Raw genomic sequence first — 24860 nt, 5'->3', positions numbered from 1 at the left:
TCCTGGAGAATGGCCGAATTTCTTTAACCTGCGTGTCCCTGGGCCTGCCAAGCACTGGCCTGGCAAGGCCTCTGAGGGGAGGGGCTGTTTGTGCAGGTTTGGAAGAATTAGGAGACACGGAGAAAGGTGGGAGGCGAGTAGTGGGTGCTTGGACAGAGGGGACAGCTCGGGCAAAGGCACTAGGGCACAATGAGGCGTGGGGTCCACAATGTGGCTGGGAAGGGAGCTACAGCAGATGGCTGGAGCACTTTCAGCACAGACTGTGCTCATGTCCTGGGACTGTCCAGTGGCAGATGCTTTGCGCTTTGTCCCAACCTCAGCCCCAGAGCCTGGGCCTGTGCTTCAGGGGGCCCCATTCTGGCTTTCCTCCAACAGACGAGCAGTCTACAAGCCTGAGGGGACACAACTACCTGGAGCCTGCATGCCCCGTTCTGGGTGCTGAGACCCCTGGAATCCACCTGACAAACAAATCTCCATTGTGGGGTCCTGGGGGGGGCCTCTTCTCTGGTCTGTCTTTCTGCGGTGGTTTTAAAGATGACAGCAAATTCTTTGACACCTGCCCCATCAAGTGGTGACATCTAATTCCCCTCCTCTTGAATATGAGCCTTAATGACTCCCTTCTAAGCAGCGCAGCACGCTGGACGTACCACTACATGACCTCCACGGCCAGTCCCAAAAGGCGCTGGGCTCCCTTCCCCAGCTTTTGACACTCCCTGAGATGCTTGCCAGTGGACTCTGAGCTGACATCTAACAAGTCTGGCTACTGTGATGCCACTGTGCCAGACAGGACGAGAGGACCTAGAGATGCCCAAAGAGCCCAGCTAAACATTTCCCCGCCCAGGCACCAGCCAGTGAGTGAGCAAGTCTTGAATGTGACCCCAACCCCGGCCACCTTTGGACCACAACTGCGGGACAGACCTTAGGTGACACCCACCCAGCTAAGCCCAGTTGACCCCAAAACTGTGAGAGAATAAAGTAAGAAATGGCTTGACACTGCTTAGTTTGAGGCTATTTGTTATGTAGTCAGAGACGACACTAAGGGCAGCCCAGGCAGACGCTGGTGTATCCCCTGAGGCAGTTGTTTGGGAAGGTGGACAGAGCTTGGACGTACAGGTTGGGGTATCCACACACATGTGTACAAGGTCCCCCCAATGTGGGATGGAGCTGAGGTCTTCAGTTTGCCCTCCTTTTCCTCACTGGCACATTGCAAGAGCCTGTCTATAAGACCAGCTACTCAAATTTGCCTTGAGGGACTTGTGGTAGGCTCAAAAATGACCCCCAAAAGACAGTCATGTCCTAATCCCCGGAGCCCGTAAATGTTACCTTACATGGAAATGCCACTTTTGCAAATGTGATTAAAGCCAGAATCTTGAGATGGGGAGATTATCCTGGATTATCCAGTGGGCCCTAAACGCTATCACAGGCATCCGTATAAGAAGAGGGCAGGGGAGACTGGACGTCCCTGTAGAAGAGAAGGCCAAGTGGCAGTGAGGCAGAGGGAGATCTGGAGACGATGGCATCGAAGACCGGAGCGATGCAGCCACAAGCCAAAAAGCGCTGGCAGCTGCCAGACACTTGGAGAGGGAGGGACAAACTCTCCCCTACAGCCTCTGGAAGAATGTAGCCGTTTCCACCTTGATTTTGGCCCAGTGGTAATGGTTTTGAATTTCTGACCTCAAGAACTGGGAATATAAATTTCTGCTGTTTTATGGCACCAAGTTCGTGGTCCTTGTTAGGGCAGCCTCAGGAAGTGGATACAGGGCCTGTCGCTGCCCACACCTCACCTCACAGTACTAGTCCACGTCCTCAGCCCCCTGGACACTCAGTCCTGGTTCAGACCTCTGCAAGGCTCAGGCCTGGATTTGCTGGAAAGGTATCCAATCCCTTTCCCACTGGAAACCCCAGAGGCACCACTGGAAAGAACTGGATTTTTCTGGACACAGTGAAGCGCCTTTGACCAAGACTCACTGCCCTATGGACCAGCTGGGGCATTGGAGCTGATGGAAAAAAAATACTCCCAACTATGCAAAAGGTCAAGGCAAGTGCACATGCCACCCGAACACGGCCCCATGCCACCCATGGCCACGTACTTGTGTTTCTCGAAAAAGGAGCTTGAGGGAACAAACAAAAAGAAATCTCTCCCCTCCTGGAGAGGGTGGGGAGCCATAATCTTTCCTCCCCAGCAGCTCCACCTCCCCAGTGCACACTCCATCTCCTGTCCAGGGGACCCTCCCCATTGTCCACCCATCACTGTAGCTGGGGGAATACCACAGGCCACAGCCCTGCCTTCTACTCCTGCCTCTCAGGCCAGGCTCCAGGCTGCGCAGCTAGAGGGGGTCTTACACCTGACTGCAGTGCACTGGAAGGCAGTCTGCAATGTGATCAAGACAGCTGAGTCCTAATCCTGGCTCTGATCCCTAGTCCTTTCCCTCCTCCCTGCTAACAGAGTCCCCCCATGTGTCCTGGTATCTAAGGGCAGGTGCTTGGGGCAAGTGGGCCCTCCCATGCCCTGGGGCAAATCGTGGCGGTTCCCTAAGGCTCAGATCAGGGCACTCCCATTCCCTTAGCTGGGACTGGTGTAAGGAGAAGCATGGAACCCAATTCTGGCCACTGAGATAGGAGGGATTTCTAGGAACGTTGTCCTTGCTCTTAGAAAGGGACTGAAACAAGGGATGTCCTTGCAACATCCCTTGTGCATGTGACACCCCGACCATGATCACAAGAGGAATCAGTACAGGAGGTGACACCGTCACAGAGGATGGCAGAGTGAACCCGTGGAAATACTTTTCCCTTCCTGACCCTGGATCTGCCACCTCCAGGCTTCGGGTTGGACAATCAAAGTCCATACTGCTTAAGCCACTTCTGGTGGAGGTTTCTTTCACAGGCAGATAAAGCAGCCTACGTAAGTCAGTCTTTACCAGTTGTAAAGCCACCCGTTTGTTTCCGTCTCCTGGTCTGTCTTACAGTAGACGGACTTCCTCTCCAATTGGCAGCTAGACAGTCTACATCCCATTCAGTGATCTACCCACAACAGATCTAGGATTCCAAGTGTGCTAGGACTCTGAGTGTGCAAAGATTCTGTGTGTGCTAGGATTCTAAGTGTGCTAGAATACTGAATGTGCTAGAATTTTAAGTGTGCTAGGATCCTGAGTATGCAAAGACTCTGAGGGTGCTAGGGTTTGAGTGTGGTAGGATTCCATATGCTAGGATTCTGATTATGCAAATAGTCTGTGTGTGCAAGGATTCTGAGTGCTAGAATTCTGTGTACGTTAGGACTCGGTGCTAGAATTCTGGGTGTGCTAGGATTTTGAGTGTGGTAAGATTCTGTAACTAGGATTCTGAGTGTGCAAATACTCTGTGTGTACAAGGATTCTGTGTGTGCAAAGATTGTGAGTGTGGGGATTCTGCGTGTGCTAGGATTTTGAGTGTGGTAGGATCCTGTGCGCGCTGAGAGTCCAAGCCCGCTAGCGGTCTGTGCCCGCTAGGAGTCTCTGCCCGCTAGCAGTATGTGCCCACTAGGAGTCTGTGCCCGCTAGCAGTCTGTGCCCGCTAGGAGTCTGTGCCCGCAAGGAGTCTGTGCCCGCAAGGAGTCTGAGTGCGCGAGGAGTCTGTGTGTGCTAGGATTCTGAGGCAGACACTGTGGCTGGTTCGCTCAATCACCATACAACCCTCTTCTTCCCTGCCCTCCTCCATGGTAGGCTCTGAAGCACAAAACACTCCCATTCCCACACACCTCTACCACCAGGGATGACCATGGGACAGTCTGGCCCATGAGGCATTCCCAAATAAAAAGGCAGTGCTTCCCAGATAGCAGGCATCAGCTGCCTACCCTGTTCCCCCTCCTCCTGCCTGGTGGCCTGCAGTCCCTTCAGGCCAGGGTGACCAAAGCCACCACCTAGGATGGAGGAGCAAGAGAACAGAAGCTCCTGCCCTCTGATGTCCCTGAACAGCCGCTGCAGGGCTGGACGGCCCACTTCACCACTTCTTGTTACAGGAGAAAACAAATCCTCCCACCTAAGCCTCTGTTTATCAAGTTACTTGCAACTGAACACATCCCTAGCAGAAACAGATTCCATGGTATGCATTTTCAAATTTAGACTCACTTCTGGCTCCATTTTAGGCTACAACCCTTTTTTTTTTTTACCTTCTCTATTATCATCTTACTATATTTTGTGTTTCTTTATAAGTCTTTCAAACCACTTCTGAGACAAGGTGGGATATAAATAGGAACAAATCAATCCAATAAACTTTTTAAAGCCCTGGTGCCAGGCACCATTCTAGAATGAGAGAAGAGCTCTGCCTTCCAGGAAGCTAGTCTAATACGAAGTTACTTAATCTTCTTGAACCTTATTTTCCTCATCTGCAAAATGGGGCAAATCATACCGATCTCATTGCACTGTTGGGAAGACTAAATAGCAGTGTTAGTTGAATTGGAATGTATTCTTAAAGGCCTCAGTCTCCAAGATAAATTCCACTGTCCATCAATCCTCACCACTAAGGAAAGTTTGTCCAAGCATCACATCCGAGTTTCTCCTGGGGCAGCTCCCACCTCCTTCCTCCTACTGGGGCACCTACAGACATAGAGGATGCCTGGTTGTCGTTCCCTCTGTCATAATCCCACTCACAAAGCCTCTTTCCTCCACCCCACGCCACCCCAGCTCCTGGCCCTCAGACAGTGAGAGGTGTCAGAAGGTAGCAGCCCTCCCAGGAGTCTCTGTGGGATGCTGGCAAGATGGACTCAGTGTTGGATAAGGAGTGACTTCTCAGGTCTGCTCCAGGTTTGAGATCCTTTATTAAAGCAATGATGATGATAATGAAACAATAGTCTTAAAGAGATATTTAAACACCCAAGTTCATAGCTGCATCATATACAAGAGTCAAAATGTGGAAACAACCCAAGTACACATCGAGAGATGAACGGATAAACTAAATGCAGTATACACACACAGAATATTGTTCAGCCTTAAAAAGGAAGGAAATTCTGATACATGCTACAGCATGGATGAACCATGAAGACATTGTCCTTAGTGAAATAAGCCAGTCACAAAAAAAACTAGGCACTGTGTAATTTCACTTAGATGAGGTATCTAGAGTAGTCAAATTCATAGACAATAGAAGGGGGTTGCCAGGAGCTAGGGAGAGAGGGGATGGGGAGGTATTTAATGGGTATAGAGTTTCAGATTTGCAAGATGAAAAAGAATTCTGGAGATTGGTTACACAATAATGTGACTGTAGTTAACGCTACTGAACTTTTCACTCAAAAATGGTTGAGATGGTAAATTTTATGCAGTGCGTATTTTATCACAATTTTAAAAATAAGAATAATAATGACAGCAGCCGTAACTATTTACCAAGCACTATTCATTATATACCAATACCATTGTGTCAGGCCTGGGGATGCCACCATCTTCCCAAACCCTCAATTCCAATGGCTCTGGCCCCAGGAGACCTACGCTAAGGTCAGGTTCATTCACATTACACTGGTAGAAGTTTTAGAGAAACAGGCTCTGGTTCAAGGCAAGGAAACACTTCCTGAGAGAACAGTCACAGAATGGAAGTGGCACATACCCATCCCTGAGGGCTGTCAGGTGGACACTGCCCACTTAGCAAGACTTTTTAAAGAAGGTCTTTGCACCCAGAAAAGGCTGGTGCTATCCGCAAGGACCCTTCCCCCAAATAACCTGGCCCAGGGGTAATTTGGGCAGAGGTCCAAGACAGCTCACTTTTTCTCTGCTGAGAAAGTGAGCCAAGCTGGTACATAGATAGCACTGTCAGAGCAAACTTCAACCACTTTAAAAAACAACCCCTTAGCACTTCTAAATACATATACACTTAGTGTCACAGTGCTCAGGGCTGGCCAGGCCCCTCACCCAACCACCTCCACGGCCACCTAGGGAAACCAAGGTCCAGAGGGACGGACATCCCAGATCCCTGCACACCCAGCCCATGTTCAGGCCATAACACAATGTGCTCCCATGGGCTTAACAGCCATGCTACTTGCCAATTCTTTCCTCTTCACTGAAGAAGGTCCTTTAGGGAAATAAACTTTATTTCTTTGAAAATGGGCAATAACGCAGACAGTACCTAACCTCAGTAGTGCCCACACACTTGCTCCCACTGCCTCCTCCTGGTGCCGTCTGTCGGAAAAGACATGGACATATAAATAAACCGCAACGACCTGCAACACCACAGCTGAATATTGCAAACATGATGAAAGACTCCAGCGCACAAGGTCGCACTGTAGGATTTCACTTACGTAGAGTTAAAAAACAGGCTAAACTCCGATGTCAGAAGCCAGGATGGCAGTTCTCTTGGCGGGGCGGGGGGCAGTGGTAGAGACTGGAGGGGGCACGAGAGGGGTTTCTGGGGGGGCTGGTAATGTTCTGTTTCTTGATCTGGGTGCTGGTTACCTGAGTGGTTTGGTTTGTAAAAATTTATCAAGCTGTTCACTTGCAATAATTAACTTTTTCCCAATAAAAACTTTGTAAGAGACGCCAGGTATTGAGACACCCAGTTAGGTGACAGAAAACAGCAACGGTGTCCCTTTCTAATCCTGCCCAGTCTCAAGTAATGAGGACAAGCCTCCTCGGGTTCCCTCACCCCATCCTGTCCCCAGAGCAGAGGGCTACAAGACTCAGCTGGGAATGTCTCTGAAGACCAGACCCCACACCTATGGCCAAGCTCCTTCCGGACCCACCCGCCCAGGAGAGGCCAGACTCAGGCTAAATCACAGCTTGCCCCACACCAGGGTCCTGGGGCCCACATGGTCCCCTCTGCAAAGAGATTTGATGACTTTGTGACACGTTTCAAGAGGTTTTATGTTTTCTGTGTTCCCACCCTTCATCCCAGGACTTCTTCTATAAGTTTATCCTAAATAAATGATCTGAAATGCAAAGACTTGTAAAAGGAAGTTCCACCAAAGCTTTCATTTCATATATCCACTCACGCACATATCCCTACACAAAACAAAAACGGGGGATAAGTAGACAATCCCACACCCGGTGCGGGTAAAGCCAGCATCATACAGAGCAGGCTCAGGCACACGCAGAGTCTACCTCAGTGGCCTGGACCCATGAATGGCACTTCTTCCCTCTACCCTTCTGTATTTTGTAAATTATCTAGGTAGGTATCACTTTTACAATTTGGAAAGAAATCACAGAAACCTCATTCTTTAAAAAAAAAAATCACAAAACACCACCACCCTACATGGCTGCCCCACCCCAGGACAAGAAGGCAGGCCAGGCCCAGGACGCACACACTTCTTGCTGCTTTCCCAGGGTAAGTGAGGGAGGAGTGGGGAAGGGCAGGTCTGTGGCTTGGCCTGGGAAGACCCATCTTCCCTTAGTCGAGGCTTCTAGAAAGCAGGACTTCGCCCCTCTCAGCCTGGGCTCCAGGACCAGGCTCAGGCCACGCCTGTGCTCTGGCACCCAGACCATGAAGGGAACCCTCAAACTCAGGCTCCTCCAGTGCCCTCCTGCCCCAGAGGAGATGGGAGAGCCCTGCAGGCAGTACAAGGGGTGCAGGCCCCCAGGACCAGGTGGGGCGGCCAGGCTCTGGCAGGCAGATGGCTCTCCTGGGTCAGGTTTCCAGCCTGTTATTTAAAGCCTGGCTCCCAGCTCCTGGCGGACCGGCAAAGCGGTCACCGCCTGCGTGACCAGGATGAGAAATCGCAGTCCTGACTGGGGCCTGCGTGCCTATGGCAACTGGCAGCGTGGCCTTGGAGACTAATCTCCAGGCTGCCAGCAAGCAGGGCCTCTCCGGGTGGGTGGGGCCCAGCTCCCTGTGGAGGCCCTCGGTTGGGGTACTGGACAAGCCCCTCTCCCAGCTGAGGAGGGGTGTTTGCTCCTGCAGCGGGGCCCCTGGCCAGGCTCACACATGCAGAAGTTCCTATGGCCACAGCCTCTGCTGCACACACGTGTGGGAACGTGGTCACCCACTCACACACACTGACACTATCACGCTCCATCCCATAGAGCACTGGGACCAACAGCAAGCGCTCCTCTCTTGAGGGATTCCCAGGCTGGGACAGGACAGGACAATGACAATAAAATAGGCTGACTACTGGGCAAAAAAAAAAAACAGATTAAAACACAGTGTGATATATTTGAGCTGGGAGGTGGTTACATGGGTGTAACAGAAGGAAAAACTCAGCACGCTGGACACTTAAGATTTATGCATTTTCCTGGAAGCAGATTATACTTCAATTAAAAATCAAAAGAACTGGGGGCCGGCCCGTGGCTCACTCAGGAGAGTGTGGTGCTGATAACACCAAGGCCACGGGTTTGGATCCCATATAGGGATGGCTGGTTTGCTCACTGGGTGAGTGTGGTGCTGACAACACCAAGTCAAGGGTTAAGATCCCCTTACCAGTCATCTTTTTAAGAAAAAAAAATAAAATAAAATAACTGACACGCAAGAAACACAGGCTGGAGGCTCCTCGGTGTAGGTGACACCTGAGCTGACTGGAGCATCCCAGGGGAGCCAGAGCTTTCAGGTGAGGAGGGGAGGGGGGTGTTGGGGAGGAGCACATCCAGGGGTACTGTGCCCAGGCACCACTTGTCTACAAGGGGGATGCCTGCCCTGCCCCCCCCAGTGCCCACCTCCCCGGAAATAAGTGCCAAGCAAATACTGAAAGACCCGTTTGAAGGAGTGCCAATAATCGCTGCCCAGGAAACCCAACCGCCAGCCTGGGCCACCAACGTGTCACAGTCTCAGGGACCAGCTCTGCATGGCTGGAGCATCCAGGCCGGGCAGGAAATAGTGGGCGAACAGACCAGCCCAGCCGCAGGGGACAGGCAAGGTGCTTGGAAGTTCACCATTTAGGCAACAGAAGCCCCTGAAGGGTGTGGAGCAGGGACAAGTCACAGCCAGTGTGAGGGACACTATGGGAGAGGGACTGCTGGGGCGCAAGGGAGCCAAGGAACCAGCGGTTGCCAAGCTTCGATGGCAGCAGTGGACGGAGGAAAGGACAGAGCTTTGCCACCAAGTGGGTGGTAGTGGGGGGGGTCCTAAAAGGAGGTGCCTGGGGCAACCCCAAAGTTTCCAATTCAGATGATCTATTGGGTGACGGTGCCCCTGGCCCAGCAGGGGAGAGAAGGGTGGAGGCTGAGCCGCTGAATGTGGAGGCCCAGGCCTACCTGTGACCGTGCGTGATAAGGGCATGGGGGCTTGGTAGAGGGCTCCGAGTTACAGGGACAAGATCTGAGAGATATGGGGGGGGGGGGCAGGAAAGGCCTCAATAGATGAGACTGCATGGGAGACTGCAGTAGAGAAATCAGAGGGAAACTGAGGATGAGGAGCTGAGAAAGGAGAGAGACAGGGAGAACAAGAGAGAGGGGAGAATGGGGGGCATGGGGGCAGGAGCTCAGGGGGAGGCATCGAAGTCAGGGAGGAAGCAGGCAGCCAAGGAGCCTACGAGAAACACTAGGGCCCTGGGATGGCAGTGAGGGGAGGAGCAAACTTGGTGCGCAGGGGGAGGCTGCGGGGGTCCGAGTGAGAAAGCAAGTAGAGAAAGGGGTGCAGGGAGCCCAGGAGAGCTTCACCCTTTAGGACAAGGAAACTTGAACGAACGTGCTTGGATGGAGACGCGCACACACAGTCCTGCTGTGGGCCAGGCTGCCCCAGTCCTTCCAGACTGACCCCAAAGCCCCCAAGTTCAGGACATAGGCCGCTGAACAGGGGGACACCGACCCCTGACCCCTGTTCTCCTCACCCTTTCCCTCTGCCAACCTAGGAAGATAATAAAGGGTCCCCACGGACCAGGTTCCTGGTCGATTCCACCTGGTGGGAAGACGTGGGCAGGGATCATTCTGTGCATTGCTGAGCCCCCAGGATCCAGGACAGTGCCCGGTACACAGTAGTCCTCCATAAACACCTGCTGGGTGAGTGAACAGTGGCTAAAAGAGGAGTCTTGAGGGGAGGTTCAAAACCTAAGCCCCCTCATCCTCGGCATCCAAGGCCCTCCCACCGGCACACCCGCGCCTGCCGGCCTGAGTCCCCTAGACCCCCATCTGCTCCAGCCTGCTCCCTATGCCCCCCTCGGACCAAGAGAAGGGAAACGCACAGGCTCTGGACTTGAGTGAAGCTGGGTTCAAGTGCCCACCCGGCTATCACGAGGTGGTGACACCCATCAAGACGCTCAAACTCTCCGCGCCTCAGGTGCCTCGTGAGCAAAAGAACACCCCCAATCACAGCAAGGACCACGCGCCTGGGGGTGCATGTGAACAGTGTCTAGCACCAGGCCTGGAGACCCTGGTGCTCATTAACTAAATGGCAGCGACAATGGTGATGACAGCTTCATGCTGATGTCATCGCTGAGCACTGTCCTCCCCTGATATCACCCCGACATCAACTCTCGGGCAGCTGACGATGCCACTTCTGTCTCCCTATGCCGGGGGATCCTGGGTGGGAGATGCCAGGCTGCCATTTACCTGTCCTCCGCCCCATTCCGGCCAACCCCCTGCAGCTTATCTGGGCTCATCTGCATGGTGTACAATCATTTATTTGTCTTATGCAGACATCTGAAAAGCTCGGGGGCTGATGTCTGGAGATGGTGGGAAGAAACCCGCACTGGGGTGGAGCCAGCCCCTGGGGCGAGACGGCGGAGGCCCAGGGATCGTCTCCCCAGATCCCCCCTTGCCAGACGTAAACACGCCTTCTCAGAAGAACAGCGTGGATGAGGAGCATCAGGCCCTTTCTTGTCAGGAAGAGGCTGGGTGAAAAAAAGCCAATCACTTGTGGGCGATCTAATCCTGGGGTGCTGGCTCACAGGGGCCCCCAGCCCTGCCCTCCTGAGCTGGCTCCCTCCCACTCTCCCTTGCCGGCCTCTATCCATCCCTGCCCCCCAACCTCTGAGCTGCTAGGGATGGGAGGCAGGGGTCCCAGGAAAGGCTGTGTCCTACAGTGGGCAGGGATCAGGAGGCTTGGTTTCTGACCCCAGATGCCAACTTCAAGTGAGGCCTGGGCACCGCCCCTCTCTGGGCCTCAGTTTTCTCATCTGTAAAATTGAGGACTTGAGCTAGAGGTTGTCTGAGGGCCTTCTCACCTTCAGCCCCAGATGGAAGGACAACTACACCCCCACCCTGGCATCCAGCCTCCCCATCGGCCCTGACCCACTCCAGAGCATTCATCACAGTCACCCGCCCCCCCATTCCTGATTTCTGGCCCGTCCACAGGCCCTGTCCCTTCCTGAGTGCCTCCAGCCCTTTTACCTCCTGTTCTTGCTTTAAACCCCGATGCCACATCCTCCAGGTCCCTTTCATCCTATAGTCTCCATTTCTGTAGTCCCCATTCCAGGAGCTCCCCCAGTCTGAGTCCTGGGTCCACCCCCCTGAGCCTTTTACCCATTTGTCAGATGCTGTTTGACACCAACTAATTGCACAACATTTTCACAGCACCTGCTATGATCCAGACAGGAACTGGAGGTGAACTGGGCCTGGTCCCTGCCCTGGAGCTCCTGGGAGGGGGAAGAGAAGCTGAAGTTTATAAATGGTGACCCAGAGCGCCGTCAGCCCCTCCACCAGGGGACAGGACGGAGGGCTGGCTCCAAAGGGTGGACAGTGGTCCAGAGGGGGAGAATGGAAATGGGGGCAGCTTGGAGGAAGGTTTGGAGGCAGGGATGTGGCTCCAGTGAAATCTGAGAGACTCAGAAGGCCTCCAAGCAGGACTGGAAGGGGCAGATGTCTACCAGGAACTTGGGCTCGCCAGGCCAGGCTGGGCTGTGATTTAGTAATAAATGTCATGGGGACGTATCATCAGCCCTTCTCTGGGGTCCGGGCAGGACTCACATAAGTTCCACCAGCCCACATACACAACAACCCATTTTACAGAGGGGATCACAGAAGCTTAAGGATTAAGTGACTTGTAAGTGTCACCTGTCACCTCCCACACACATACAAACTGCAGGGCTACTGCTCAGCAGTGCCTCTGCCCCTTTGTTCCTTTCATGAACACTGAAGCATCTGCTGCAGGCCCACGGTGTGCTCTAGGCCAGGGATGCCACCAGACAGAGAGGACAGGGTCCAGAGTGCAGATCACACCCAAGGGTGGGGACGGGAGGGGGCCACCTGAAGCCCTTGGCCCCAGCCCTAGGCCCACGTCAAATGAGCCAACCTGACAGACAGACCAGAACTCAACAGCTACCTGTAAAAGGGAAGGTGGCACCAACCAGAACACATAGAATAGTTAACCCCAAACAGGGTTACTCGGAAAAGGCTGGCTCCAAGTCCAGGTCGGTTTTTAAATGAAGGTGTTATATACGTAAAGTAAAACGCATTCTTTTTGGCATAAAGTTCTACAAGTTTTTACAAATGCATCATCATGTGACCACCATCATAATCAAAATACAGATAAGTTTCATCACTCCAAAAAATCCTCCTGTGCCCCTAGTCAGCCACTCCCCCAGTCTAGGCAACCCCGCCCCCAACCCAGGCAACCCCTGATCTGCTCTGTCCCTAGTTTTGCATTTTCCAGAATGTCGTATCAATAGAACTATACGGGAGGCAGCCTTCCTGCACTCAGCATTATGCTGCTGAGGTTCAATTATCGAGCTGTGTACCGATAGTCTGTTCCTTTTCGCTGCTGCCTAGTATTGTGTGGTACAGAGGTACCATGTTTGTTTATCCACTTACCAGCTGGACACTGGACCATCTGGACTGTTTCCAGTTTTGGGTAATTATGAATAAAGCCACTATTGACATTTCTCTTTAGGTTTTTATGTGAATCTAAGTCTCCATTTCTCTTTGGTAAATACCTAGGAATGGGATTGCTCAGTCATATAGTAAGTATAGGTTTAACTTTATAAAAAGCTACCACAAATCCATAAAGACAACCATTAGTAGTTGCCAGGGGCTGGAGGTGGTGGAGATGGGGAATGGGGACACTACTAGTGAGTTTGGGGTTTCTTTTTGGGGTGATGAGAATTTTCTGGAATTAGATGGTTGGTGATGGTTACACAACTTTGTGAATATACTGAAAAAACTAAATAGTATATTTTAACATAGTGAATTTTATAGTAATGATATCTTGATAAAGAACACTAATAAATAAATAAACTGCCAAACTCTTTTGCAAAAGTGGCTATATCATTTCACACTCCCAAGCAGCCAGGTACGAGAGCTCCAGCCCAGGCCAGCTTTTGAAGGTGAGATGCCCTGCAGATCACTCCAGCTCAGGAGGTGTCCAGGCAGAGGTCTTGAGGCAGGAATGAGTGAGCCCTGGGCTGCAGTCATGGGCTGAGCAAAACAGGTAAGCTGGGTAGGCATGGGAGGTGACTGATACTGCCTTCCACCACATGGGGTATCTGATGGGCAACAGTCATTCTGGGCGGCAGCAGAGCCCAGAATTATCGATGATCTCAGTTGTTATCCTACCCATTGGGGCTCCACAATCCCTCTTCTTGTTCCTAGAGAAATGAAGAAATTCACAAGGGGGCAAAGACTAGGGGTCAGCCTGCCCACTTCCCATTCCCATTCCCTTTCCTCCCCCTTAGGCCAAGAAGCTAATTCCTCTGTCTTCACAGCTCCCTGGTAGCCAGAGGACACCATGTGACCTAGGTCTGACCTACACAGTACTGGAGAAGTTGATGAGAAGGGCATGTATGAAGGCAAAGCTTTGTGAGGAGAAGGATTCTGGCCTAACTCCTTCTGAAGCCATCTGGACCATGAGTGTGAGGGCTGGAGGGGATGCAACTATTTTGTGACCATGAGGCAGAAGCATGAAGACAAAACCCACCATGCCAAATCAAAACCACAATGAGCACTTCACACCCACAGGATGGCTATAATCAAAAAGACAGACAATAACAAGTGTTGGTGAGGATGTGGAGAAATTGGAACCCTCATACCTTGCTGGTGGGATGTAAAATGGGGTAGCTACTATGGGAAACCATCTGGCAGTTCCTCACAATGTTAAACATAGAATTACCATGTGCCCCATCAATTCCATTCCTGGGTATTTACCCAAGAGGATGGACAACATATGTCCACACAAAAATTTGCACAAAAATGTTCATAGTAGCATTATTCATAATAGCCAAAAAGTAGAAATAACCCAAATGTCCATAACTGGTGAAGAGATAAACAAATGTGGTATATCCATTAAATGAAATACTATTCAGCCATGAAAAAGAATGAGGGGCTGGCCAGTTAGCTCAGTTGGTTAGAGCATGGTGTTGATAACACCAAGGTCAAGGGTTCAGATCCCCATACTGGCCAGTGCGGGAAAAGAAAAAAAAAAGTATGAAACTGTGACTCATGCTACAACACAGAAAACACAGACAAACCCTGCAAATGTTATGCTAATTGAGAGAAGCCAGACACAAAAGGTCACATACCATATGATTCCATTTATATGAAATGGCCAGAATAGGCAAATCTATAGAAACAGAGGGTAAACAAGTGGTTACCAGGGGCCAGGAGGAGAAGGGGGGTGAGGGGTGATTGCTTAATGAGTCGAGATTCGTGGGGTGATGAAAATGCTCTGAAATTAGACAGTGATGAATACTGCACAACTCTGTGAATATAAGAAAACGCAAAATTATACACTTTAAAGAAATAATTTAAAAACAAACAAAAAACCCCAACATGCTAGGGAGGAAGAGAACCAAGTCCCCAAAGGCGTCACTGAGTTCCCATCCCAGCTTCCAACTGCCTGCCCATGGGCTTTTTTCGGAGAAATAAATAAATTCTTTGTTGAAGCCTCTGTGGTCCAATTTTCTATCACCTGTAGCTCAGTGTGCCCCTAACTAGCAGGGAATCATCCCTTTCTGCCACTCGCCAGGACTAGGGGGACTCTGTACACTGGGGAGTGCTTGTCCCAGGCTGGCGGCCGGGATTCAGCTAAACATCAAGCTACCTGGTAGAGTGACCGCCGGTGGCTTCTGGAATGCCACATGTACACACACACACACACACACACACACACACACACACACGCACGCACGCACATGAGCGTGTGTCTAAATAGCCCAGGGGATTAACTGTTCTGATGCTCCACACTTGTGCTCTCTCCACATACACCAGCTGCCGTCATGGAGGGAAACCCCACAAATTGGGCTGTACCCAGCTCAGGGAGACACAGCGCCCCCCCTGACCGCCATCACCCACTGCCCTCTGAATGCCTCAGAGAGCCACGGCCAGACAGGCAAGGGTGGCTCCCAGGATGGATGGGCTGAGCCAGAGAGAGCTGGTACCACAGGGTGGAGGAGCCCCCACCCTGCATGCCCCACTCTGAGCTCACCTCTGATTCACCTAACAAGGTGCATGGGGCCCTTGCTCTGTGCCGGGCAGGTTGCTGAGGGCAGGGATGCGCAAGCTAACATAACCTGCCTTGAACCATTGGAAGTCAACAGCTCTGCCTCTGAAGGTGACAGACAGGTCCAAGGTTAATTAGAATATAGTATGTGACGCAGGCTGTGGCTGGAGACATTCAGGGTATGCAGGAACACAGAGGGGGTACCTAACCCAGACTTGGAGGAGGCGACGGGATAAGGGATGCTTTCCAGCAAGAAGTGACATCCAAGCTGAGACCTGCAAGGAAGAATTAGCCCAACGAAATGGACAGGGAGCATTAAAACATGCTATAGAGAGAAGTCACAGCATACTGGGAAGCAAGACAGAGCATGGTATGTTCTAGAAACCGGAAGCTCATCATGGCTGCCACAGAGAGCTGGCCACGCCCAACCTGCAGTTTCTCCCAGGAGCAACGGGTAGGCTTTGAGATGCCTGGAAGTGAGGCAGTCAGATAAAGCTCCTCACCTGGACCCAACACAGCATCCCAACTGCTTCCCCATGGGACGTCTCGCCACTTCTGGAGTGAAATGCCCAAGTGGCCACACACACCCTGTCATTTCCCGTCTCTGGGCCTTCACTCACACTGTTGCCTCCCCTAGAAAGCCCGCCCCTGCCTACACCTGCGTCCAAACCCACCCGTCCTCCAGGGCCCCACAGGAAGTCATCTCTCCAGCGGGATTCCCTTGGCTACACCTGGGAGCAGACTTGTCCCACCTCCCCTACCAGGTGCGCTCTCCAAAAACCAGCCACAGGGCTGCTTCCTCCAGGTAATCCCAGACCCAGGGCAGGGCCTGCCATCTAATAAGCACAGGAGACAGCTGACGGGTGGACAGGCCAAGGGGACTAGCCTGTTCTACCGCTGGGGTCTTCCCCACTTGCAGAAGCAGAAACTGAGGCAGGGCATGCCCCACGCTCCATGGGCAGAGGATATGGGCAGAGCTGGGAAAGACAGTGTCCAGTTCCTCTCTAGGCAGGGCTGGGGCTTTGAAGGGCCAGCTTCTCGAGTGATCCGGTGACAAGTTGAGAAAATGCTCTAAACTGGGATGGCAGCCAGCTTCCCCCAACAGAACATACTGATCCTCTCGAGAACCCTGCAACACAGGAAAACTATCCTATAGTCTTTGTTCAGAGGAGGCTCGGAGAGGTGAAGTCACTTACCTGGGGCCACACAGCAGGCCAGTGGTCAAGCTGGGCCTTGAGCCCACTTCTGTCTGGCTTCAAAGGCCCTGATGGTTCCATTACACCGTGCTTCAAAGTGGGGAAGCCCTGACACAGCCAAGGGAGCCATTTCAAGGCGGGGTACAGGCCTCTGACCCAGTGCAACCACAAGCATCTCTCCCTCAGATGTGCTGAGAACAGAGCATCTCAGGAGTGGCTGCCCAAGGCGGGTGGGCGACAGCCCAGCATCAAAGAGGGAAGATGCGGTATGACCACCTGCCCAGAGGGCTGCACTGCTGCAGGAAGGCAGGGTGTACCTGGGGAACAGGGCAACCTCCTTCGCAAAGTCCCTACCTCTCCCAACGTGGGCCTTGCCACTCGAAGCCGCCACACCTGAAAAACCAGCTCCTGGATAAACATGAGAGAGACACAGACTGGCCCAGTCACAAGACCCCCTTGGAGTCTGCCAGGACCACCCTGGAGCTGGGTGGGTGGGCAGGCAGAGGTCCTGCCTGCTCCAGGGAGCCACCCAGGAGCACGACGGGCCCTTCTGCACAGGCCTGGCCTGCCGGAATCTCTCCAGACTTCCCACTGAGTGCTCGCCCCAGGGTCGGATAGAGGGGCCCAGCCTCTGAGGACTTTAGGAGACATGGTAGGGTGCCTACCACAAGGCAACAGTGGGGTGTGTGGGTGGCATGCTGGGGGGGCCTGACGAGTCAGGGAAAGGCCATGACGACCTCACAAAAAACAAAGTTAAAACCCCCCAATTGCCCAAGATACCCATGCAGGCTACGGTATCACCCAGCAAGTTCTGTTTTCTTGGGAAGTCGCAACCCCTGGGAAATACAAGGGTTTGCTGATGGGAATCTGACAAGCTCCTGTAGGACCCCCCCTTCACTCGTGATGCCCACCTGGCAACCCTGCGAGGTACTTGCTGCTGCCTCCATTTTCAAGCTGGTCAAACTGAGGCTCAGCCAGTTAGGCAGCTGTCCAAGTCACACACAGAGGGCAAGGGGTTGGCTGGAACCAGCCTGACCAGAAGCTTCTGTGACCAGCTGTAATCTCGGTGCTGCCTCTGCAAACATTTGTGAGCATGGTCACTGTTCCTGCAGGGCTGACCATGGGCTGCAGTGGCTCCCAGCCGTTTTGTCAACCACAATTTCACTGAGAGCCTTTACAGGTAACTCCAATAAAAGTGGTGTTTCTCTGGCTCGAAGGGGACACAGGAAGCTGGAGTCCCACACGTCCCCCCGTCCTGCCCCTGGTGGCTCCCTGTGCCCTCCAGGGCTCTATGGAAAGCCATGGGCTTATATGACCCTAGCTGAGCCTCACACTGGCCCTACAAACCAAATGTTCTGTTCTCCCGTTTACAGATGAACAAACCGAAGCCCAGAGACATGGAGTCACTCACCCAAGGCCACACAGCCTATTCTGTCTGCCCCTATTTCATGCTCCTGGCTGCAAGCCAGCCTCCACACCCTCCTCCCTACCCCCAGAAGCAGACCTGCCCTACCCCAATCTACACAGCTGCAGGAGTAGAGACCAGAGACACACTGCCACAGGCCCCCAGACTCCCAGGGGCAGCGGGGTTCATAAGAGATGGACAAGACACCACAGGGCACAGACAGCTCTCTCCTTGGCACCACCCCCAACTCCTGCTGTCCCAGGCCCCCAGCATCAATTGTTCCGGAGCTCACCTGGACAGCCGGAGGATCATGGGACCAGAGGCCGAGGGCAGCGGGAAGCAGGTGTAATTTCATCATGGGGCTCACTGTATGAGTCACCAGAAACAGAGGATGAAATTCCAGCTCTGAGGACAGGGATGTGCAGCTCTCCTGGCTCAGAGTCAGATCTCGGGGGTGGGGGAGGTAGACGATGGGGTGCAGGCCGCAGGGCCCCTGCCACCCAGATGGTGCCTTTGTGAAAATTAAAGCAAGACACTCCTTCCTCTGGGTGGCCTCACATGGTGCAGGGCTCGGCCAACCAGTTTGCTGTTTCCCACCTACAGCAGGGTGGCTAGAGAGACAGGTGGTCCATCCATACCCCGGAATACTACTCAGTAACTAAAAGGAACCAACTCTTAGTACACCCATCAGCATGGATAAACACATTATGCTGAGTGACAAAAGCCAGACTCAGAGGCTGCAAACTGCATGATTCCATTGATGTGACACCCTGGATATGCAAACCTACAGAGACAGAAGGCAGATCAGTGGCTGCTGGGGGCCGGGGCCAGGGGAAGGGACTTAGGGGGTAGTGGGGTTGTCCTGTGTCTTGACAGGGGCTGGTTTACTTTAGTGTGGGCATTTCACTGGAAACCCCTTGTCCCTCAGCAATGTATACAACATGCAGAGTGAGCCTCCTACATGCCAGCCTGGAGCGGGATGCCAGGACCTATTGAGATGCCCTCAGACCTGCAAGTCTCCCACTGGCTGGTGGAGTGACAGATTACACACAGATGGACTCCCTCTCATGGTGGTTCTGCCAGTGGCCAGAAAATGTACCTTGAGACCCCACTAGACCTCACCCAGCAAATAGGCCTATCCTTACCCAACCCCCAGGAGAGAAGTGGCATGAGAGTCTCCCCCAGCGACAGCATGGAAGGAGAAGGCCCAAACTGCCCCCAGCTCACGGCTCATCCCCTTCCCTGACCACAAAGCCCTGCTTAGCATCCTCGAGCTGCCAGGACCCCAAGCCCTCAGGCCAGGATCTCTCAGCTCTGGCTTCCCATCCTGTTTCCTCTCCAGATGTGCACCAGGGGTAACCCACATACCCATGCTGTGGAGCCCCCACAGTGCAATACTGACAACCCCAGACCACAGCACCAACCCAGGACACAGATAGGACGTACCATTTCCATTTAACATCCCAGCAAACTGCCCAGATTGGGGGGGAGGGGACATGGACCACAATACCCTGGCCCATTCCTGGGCCACAGCACAAGCACCAGGGGGCCCTACCTTGGTCTGCAACATAGCAGGGGTGCAGGCAATTCCCAGCCATCACTGTAGTCTACTCACCTCGTGTCCAACCACAGGGCAGCCCCTCCAGCCCATGACCCAGCCCAGCCAAGGACTTCCCCGTCCCACCATGGGCCCAGAGGCCGGATCTCCCAGACAAAAGGAGGGGCACTAGAGAAGCTGTCTTGCAGTGCTCAGGCCTGGCTTTACAAATCCTGATGGAAAATCCTAATGTGGCATCTAATAGGGTGTTTCTGGCAACTTCCATCCTCCTGCCAGTATCTCTTAATACATTTTATGAACCACACGGGCACAGAAGACCCTGGAAATACATGCTTCCTAGGTAGGGATCCCTGAGCACCCCACAGACCACCCAAAACACACCCTTCACGTCACATAGGCCTAATAGGAGATCTGGACCCTTGGGCCACAGACTGGAGAAAGCATGACAGAGAAAGTGAGGAGAACCAGGAATCACTCTGCTGGATTCAAACTTGCTCCAGACCATCCCCGGAGCCTCAGGCTGAGCCTTGACCCCAGCTCCAGGCGCAACCACACCCAGAGCTCCTCTCGGACGCAACAGTTTCACTGCCTCAGCTTCAGGGTTGCCAGATAGAATACAAGACCCCCATTCAGCTAGAACTATGGATAAACAAGTTTTTAGTACAAATATGTCCCCATGCTGCATTGTTTATTGCTTATCTGAAATCCACATCTAACTGGGCGTCCTCATTTTTATTTGCTAAATCTGGGAACACCCAAAGCAGGCAATCCGAAGGAAACAGACAGGTGAGCATGCAAATAGCTCCAGATCAAGAGGAAGGGCGTTTGGAAGGAGAGTTCCACTCACTGCCTGAGAAACCCCGTTACCCCAAGCCCGTGTACGGCCAAAGTCCATCCTCAGCCAGCTCGTTCAGGAAACCTAAATCATCTCACACTGAACGAGGACTCAGCCTCTTGCACGCCCCATGCGCTCTGAGCTCCCTGCTGTCAGCAGCCACAGTCCTTAACACTGTGACTGAAATGACTAAGCATCCACCCCAGTGAGCACCAGGATCATCTCTGAAAATGAGGAAGCTGGGCCCCCCGGGAGGGGCTGATTTCTCTTCCAGCAGGGGCAGAGGCAAGGCTGGAACCCAGGCTCCCACAGCCCTGGACCCATTCTGCTCCACACTCACGAAGCCATTAAACCTAAGTGCAAATAGCCTAGAGGCCCAGAGGACGGGGAGAGGGACCCGGGTCAGGTGAGTTTTGCAGGAGGGGAAATGGAATCAGAGATATCAATCTAGGGTGGGAGAAGAGGTGCTGAAGGGGGTGCTACGCCATGGCTTTCTGCCCCCCAAACCCACATCAGCCCACCCCCTGCAGGTGAAGAGCCCCTCTACCATACCCCCTGCAGCCTGGAGACACCTGAGCTTAGAACCCCCCCCAAAAAGGCCAGAAAAGTAGTGGGGTCCTGCCTCCTTTCCAGAGAGTGTGGAGCCTGGACAGGGAGCAGCTCTGTTTCTCTGAGAGGAGGATGAAGGGACTCCAAGAGCCCCCAATGCCTACACCCAGAAGCCTCCACTATCTCCTGCCACAAACCCCGTCACACCCATGTCTTTTAGCCAGTTTCGTTCATCTTGTACCTTTCTTCCCCAGAAAACCTTCCTTCCCACCATTCCACCTCTGCTATGAATTCCTCTCAGGAATTCTCTTCCAGTCTCCCTAGGGTCCCTGTCCCCTAGGCCCCATACCCTCCCGGAAGCCCCTCAGTCAAATCTGGACTCGGTGTGGGTCCCATGTCCTTGGCTCCAGGTCCCGATGTGCTCTTTGTGTTGTGAATTAACCCTGCAGGTCTTGTTCCCTGGGTGTCTCCTGAGGCCTCCGCAGGCCCCATGGAGCTGGGCACACACTCCTGGCTTGTGTGTCCCTGGCTGCCAGGCATCTAGAGAAAGATGCCCATAAACGGCCGAGAGTCAGAGAACTGAGAGGAGCAGGATGGAAGACATTCAGGGAGCAAACCCCAGGCCCAGGTTTGGGGGAAGACACAGGCTGGGGCAATGGGGATGGAGTGGCCCCAGGAAGCTGGGGAGCAAGAAGCTCAGGGAGAGACTCTGGGACTGCTACCATGGTGGGGAACCCGCCCCAGAGATGAGAATTTAGGAACAACAATCTGCGTAGCAATTGGGGCCAAGGCTCAGGAGCAGGATTCCTTCCCTCCTTTCCGTCCTTCCTTCAGACACGGAGCCACTCAACAAGTAAAGAGTATTTGAGCAGCAGGACGCCATCCCTGACTGAACCTGGTGCACTTCGGAGACAGACTTGAACATCTGCGTGAGATCACTGTTGGGACAGAGGAAGGACAGGATGTCATGGGGACACGGAGGTGGCACCTTGGTCAGCCCCGGGGACAAGGAAGACTTTGGCCAAGGACACCACAGCCCAGCTGAGTCCTGAGGAAGAAAGGAAAGAGGCAAATTCTACAACCCTCAGCCCCCACCCTAGCCTGGCAGAGCCATTAAATGAAGCCCCCCACCCCTGTCAGGGGAAGGGTGGGAGAGCATTCCAGGGAGGAGTGGCAGCGTGTGCAGAGGCCAGGGTGGGAGGAAGTGCCATGTGGGCAGACGGCAGGACCACAGGGTCCGAGGGGTGGACCGAGGAGGCAGTAGGTGGGCAGATGAGAGAGACCCGCAGGAGAGGGGTCAGACCAGAACGAGGATGGAATGGGAGATCCGACCTGTGGTTCCAAGGTCACGCTTAGGACACAAATGCCCCAAGCCATCACCACCATGTCACCCTGAGATCCTCAGCTGGGGTCTCTGACAACCAAGCCATTACTAAATTGTGAATGTTCTGACCTCTGCATGGAGTCAGGCGGGCTCCAAGAACAGCCACCAGCAAGATCCCTATTATTACTATTTCTTTGGGACTATTTCCAGTCACCAAGCACTGACGACTACCACCGTGTCAGAAGGCTAGCTGGGCTCCTGGGAGATCGCCTTAAATGAACAGATAAAAATTATTTGTGATTAGCATATTGCAAATAAATGACCCTTCTCCCAGTCTAGAGGACGGTCCTTTTAAGTAGGTTAAGCATGCTCCCTATGAGGCTGTCTTCAAGACCCATTTTTGCAACCTTCTGCCCTAAGATGCTCAGGCAACGAGTGGCTGCAGAGTTTAAATCCTTCCTTGTTTCCTCTGGGGTGGGGTCCTCTGGGACCCTCTGAGTCAGAACTGCCAATTTCTAGGTCATCTTCAGAGCAGGCTACAGAATGGGGTGTGGACTTAAGCCTCCCACAACCCAAAAGCAGGGTGGGAATTCTGATATCCTGTCACCTTGGGGCCAGGCCTGTCCCTTGGTCAGCCAGTCCCTGTTCAGAAGAGGTCAGAGTCTGCCTCACACCTTCCTGGGCCCCAAACACGTGGATCATGACGGCCACTTGACCTTCTCCATCCTTGCCACCCTTGTGCCCAGCCCCTCCCTGCCACGCACCAGTCTCCCGCCACCTCCTCCTGCTCCGAATAAATAATCGATGCCAGTGCCCTTTCCCTTTGGGAATGACGCTGCTGAAATAAATGGGCTGCTTCAAGACACCTCCCAAGGCCTGAAGCCCCAGCCAGTGCTAGGGAGGCAGCAGTCCTGGCCATGGGACAATCAAACACGTGGAGGCAGACGATGGCCGGAGGGGACCAGGGTAGCTTCTGGCCACTCCTCCCCTCTGCTCTCAGCAATAAGAAAAGCCCTGCCAATGCCCACTCCTCTAAAAGCTGTCGGCCCCCCAGGCCCAGGGCCATCCCAGGGCAGCCCCACATCAATACTACATGCTCCATCCAAGAGCCAGTGCTCCCCCCATATGCCAGCAGGGAAACCCCTACACATGAGATCCCTTACTTCAGCTGCGATGGGGACAGGAACCTCCCAGCACAAGTCTGGTCCTGGGATGCCAGGTCACCAGGGCCAATGCCAGAGCTTGAGTCACCTCTGGCACTGCTGGGAGCGCAGAACTCCCAGGTGCACATGCCCCCCTACCCTGGGCCTAGGAAGGGGCTGGGGAGCCCAGGAGAGGCATCAAGTCCACCATTACCAGGGACTCAGGATGGGGAGTGGGCATCAAACACCCTGTGGCCCCTCCTCGTCCCCTCTGCTCATCTGCAGGAACTCAGAGACCACCCACAGACCGGGCACCCCCAACTTGATCCTCTGAACCCACTATGCCCGCCCCCCCCTGCCATCTTCTGAGTCTCCCCCTCCCCACCCGGGGTTCAGCTACCAGCTCTCAGGCCAGCCCTTCCCCGGGGACCCCAACAGGAACCACTGCGCCGGGGCAGTACTCGCCGCGTCGGACTCTGCCTGGGAGTGGGGGGCGCGGGTGAGGGGCCGGACCAGCCCGGGGAAGGCGGAGGTGGCGGGGCGGGGGCCGCGGCCTTCCCAGCCCCCTCCGCTCCCTCCGTGGCGCCCGCCGCCGCCGCGGGCAGCACGACTGACCTCATTCGCCAACTGCAGCAGCCTGCGGGCGCCGGCCCCGGGCGCCCCCACCTCCGGAGGGGCCGGGGTGACAGCTCCCGGCTCCCACTCCCTCCCGGCAGGTGAGGGCGGCCGGCCCTCTCCTCCCCCGGTCCGAATTATAATCCCAGTCACGTGCCTCCCGGTGCACCCAAAAGCCGGACCCAGATTCTGTAACACCTTGAGGGGGAGGGGCGGGGGCCGGGGGGGAGGGGGGAAGGTGTGGGGGGAGAAGGGGAGACGCGCCCGGGCGCCCGCCCCCCGCAAAAGTTTCTCCTACCTTGGAGGATCCCCAAGCGCTCCTGCCAGCGGCGCCCCGGCCCCGGCCCGCGGCCAGGACTCAGCCTCCTGCCGCTGCCTCCTTAATTAATCCGGGAGAATGGGGGACGGCGCGGCAGAGGGAGCGAGCGGCGGCGGCGCGGCGAGGGCGGGGAGGGAGGCGGCGGGGAGGGGGCGCGGGGGGGTCCGGGCCGGGGGGCTGCGCGCGGCGGCCCCCACCCCCGGTGCGGGCTGCGGCGGAGGGCGGGGCGCGGCGCGGGGAGCGGAGCCGAGAGCGGGAGCGCGGGGAGGCTCTTTGTTCTGTAATCCCAGTAAGATTGCCAGCCATTCGCCCCGGCCCTAATCCCAGCCCCGCGCAACACCACCCTCCATTGGCTGCCATTTACATACGGGATTAGCCCGCCCCGCGCCCCGCGCCCCGCGTCCCCGCGCCCCGGCCTGGGCACCAAGGAGGGAGCGCGCTGCGCCCCCAGCCCGGGGCCTGCGGGAGAGGGTTGCCTGGCGGGCGGCGCCCTCGGCCTCCCGCCACCGGATTAGAAAGCCTAGGCACCGCTACGCCCCGGGAGACCGGGGCGCGGGGGCCGGGTCGGAGGGTCAAGGTCATCCAGCGGGCGCGGGGAGGGTCACAGGGGAGAGAGCGAGGCCCTGTGTGTCAGCTCGGCTGGTCACTCCCGCCTGGCTCAGGTT

General features: G+C 54.5%; 1 protein-coding gene and 1 non-coding gene across 4 annotated transcripts in view; one reads left to right on the top strand and one right to left on the bottom strand.

The window, feature by feature from the left end:
• Nucleotides 1-24434, bottom strand: part of GTF2IRD1 (GTF2I repeat domain containing 1) — a 101232-nt gene extending 76798 nt beyond the window's left edge. For 2 of the 3 annotated variants that reach the window (XM_063088536.1, XM_063088538.1), the window contains exon 1: nt 24175-24434. The gene's annotated coding sequence lies outside the window, so the exon portion shown is untranslated. Of the gene's footprint in view, nt 1-23876; nt 23956-24174 lie in introns of those variants that run through there. The other variant, XM_063088537.1, reaches the window with a different exon arrangement.
• Nucleotides 14139-14213, top strand: TRNAI-GAU (transfer RNA isoleucine (anticodon GAU)). The gene has a single exon. It is a non-coding gene; the product is annotated as a tRNA-Ile (tRNA).
• Nucleotides 24435-24860: the final 426 nt, after the last annotated feature.

Source organism: Cynocephalus volans, chromosome 3 (assembly GCF_027409185.1).
Source record: "Cynocephalus volans isolate mCynVol1 chromosome 3, mCynVol1.pri, whole genome shotgun sequence".
Lineage (NCBI taxonomy): Eukaryota > Metazoa > Chordata > Mammalia > Dermoptera > Cynocephalidae > Cynocephalus > Cynocephalus volans.
This window is presented reverse-complemented; position numbering and strand designations above follow the sequence as displayed.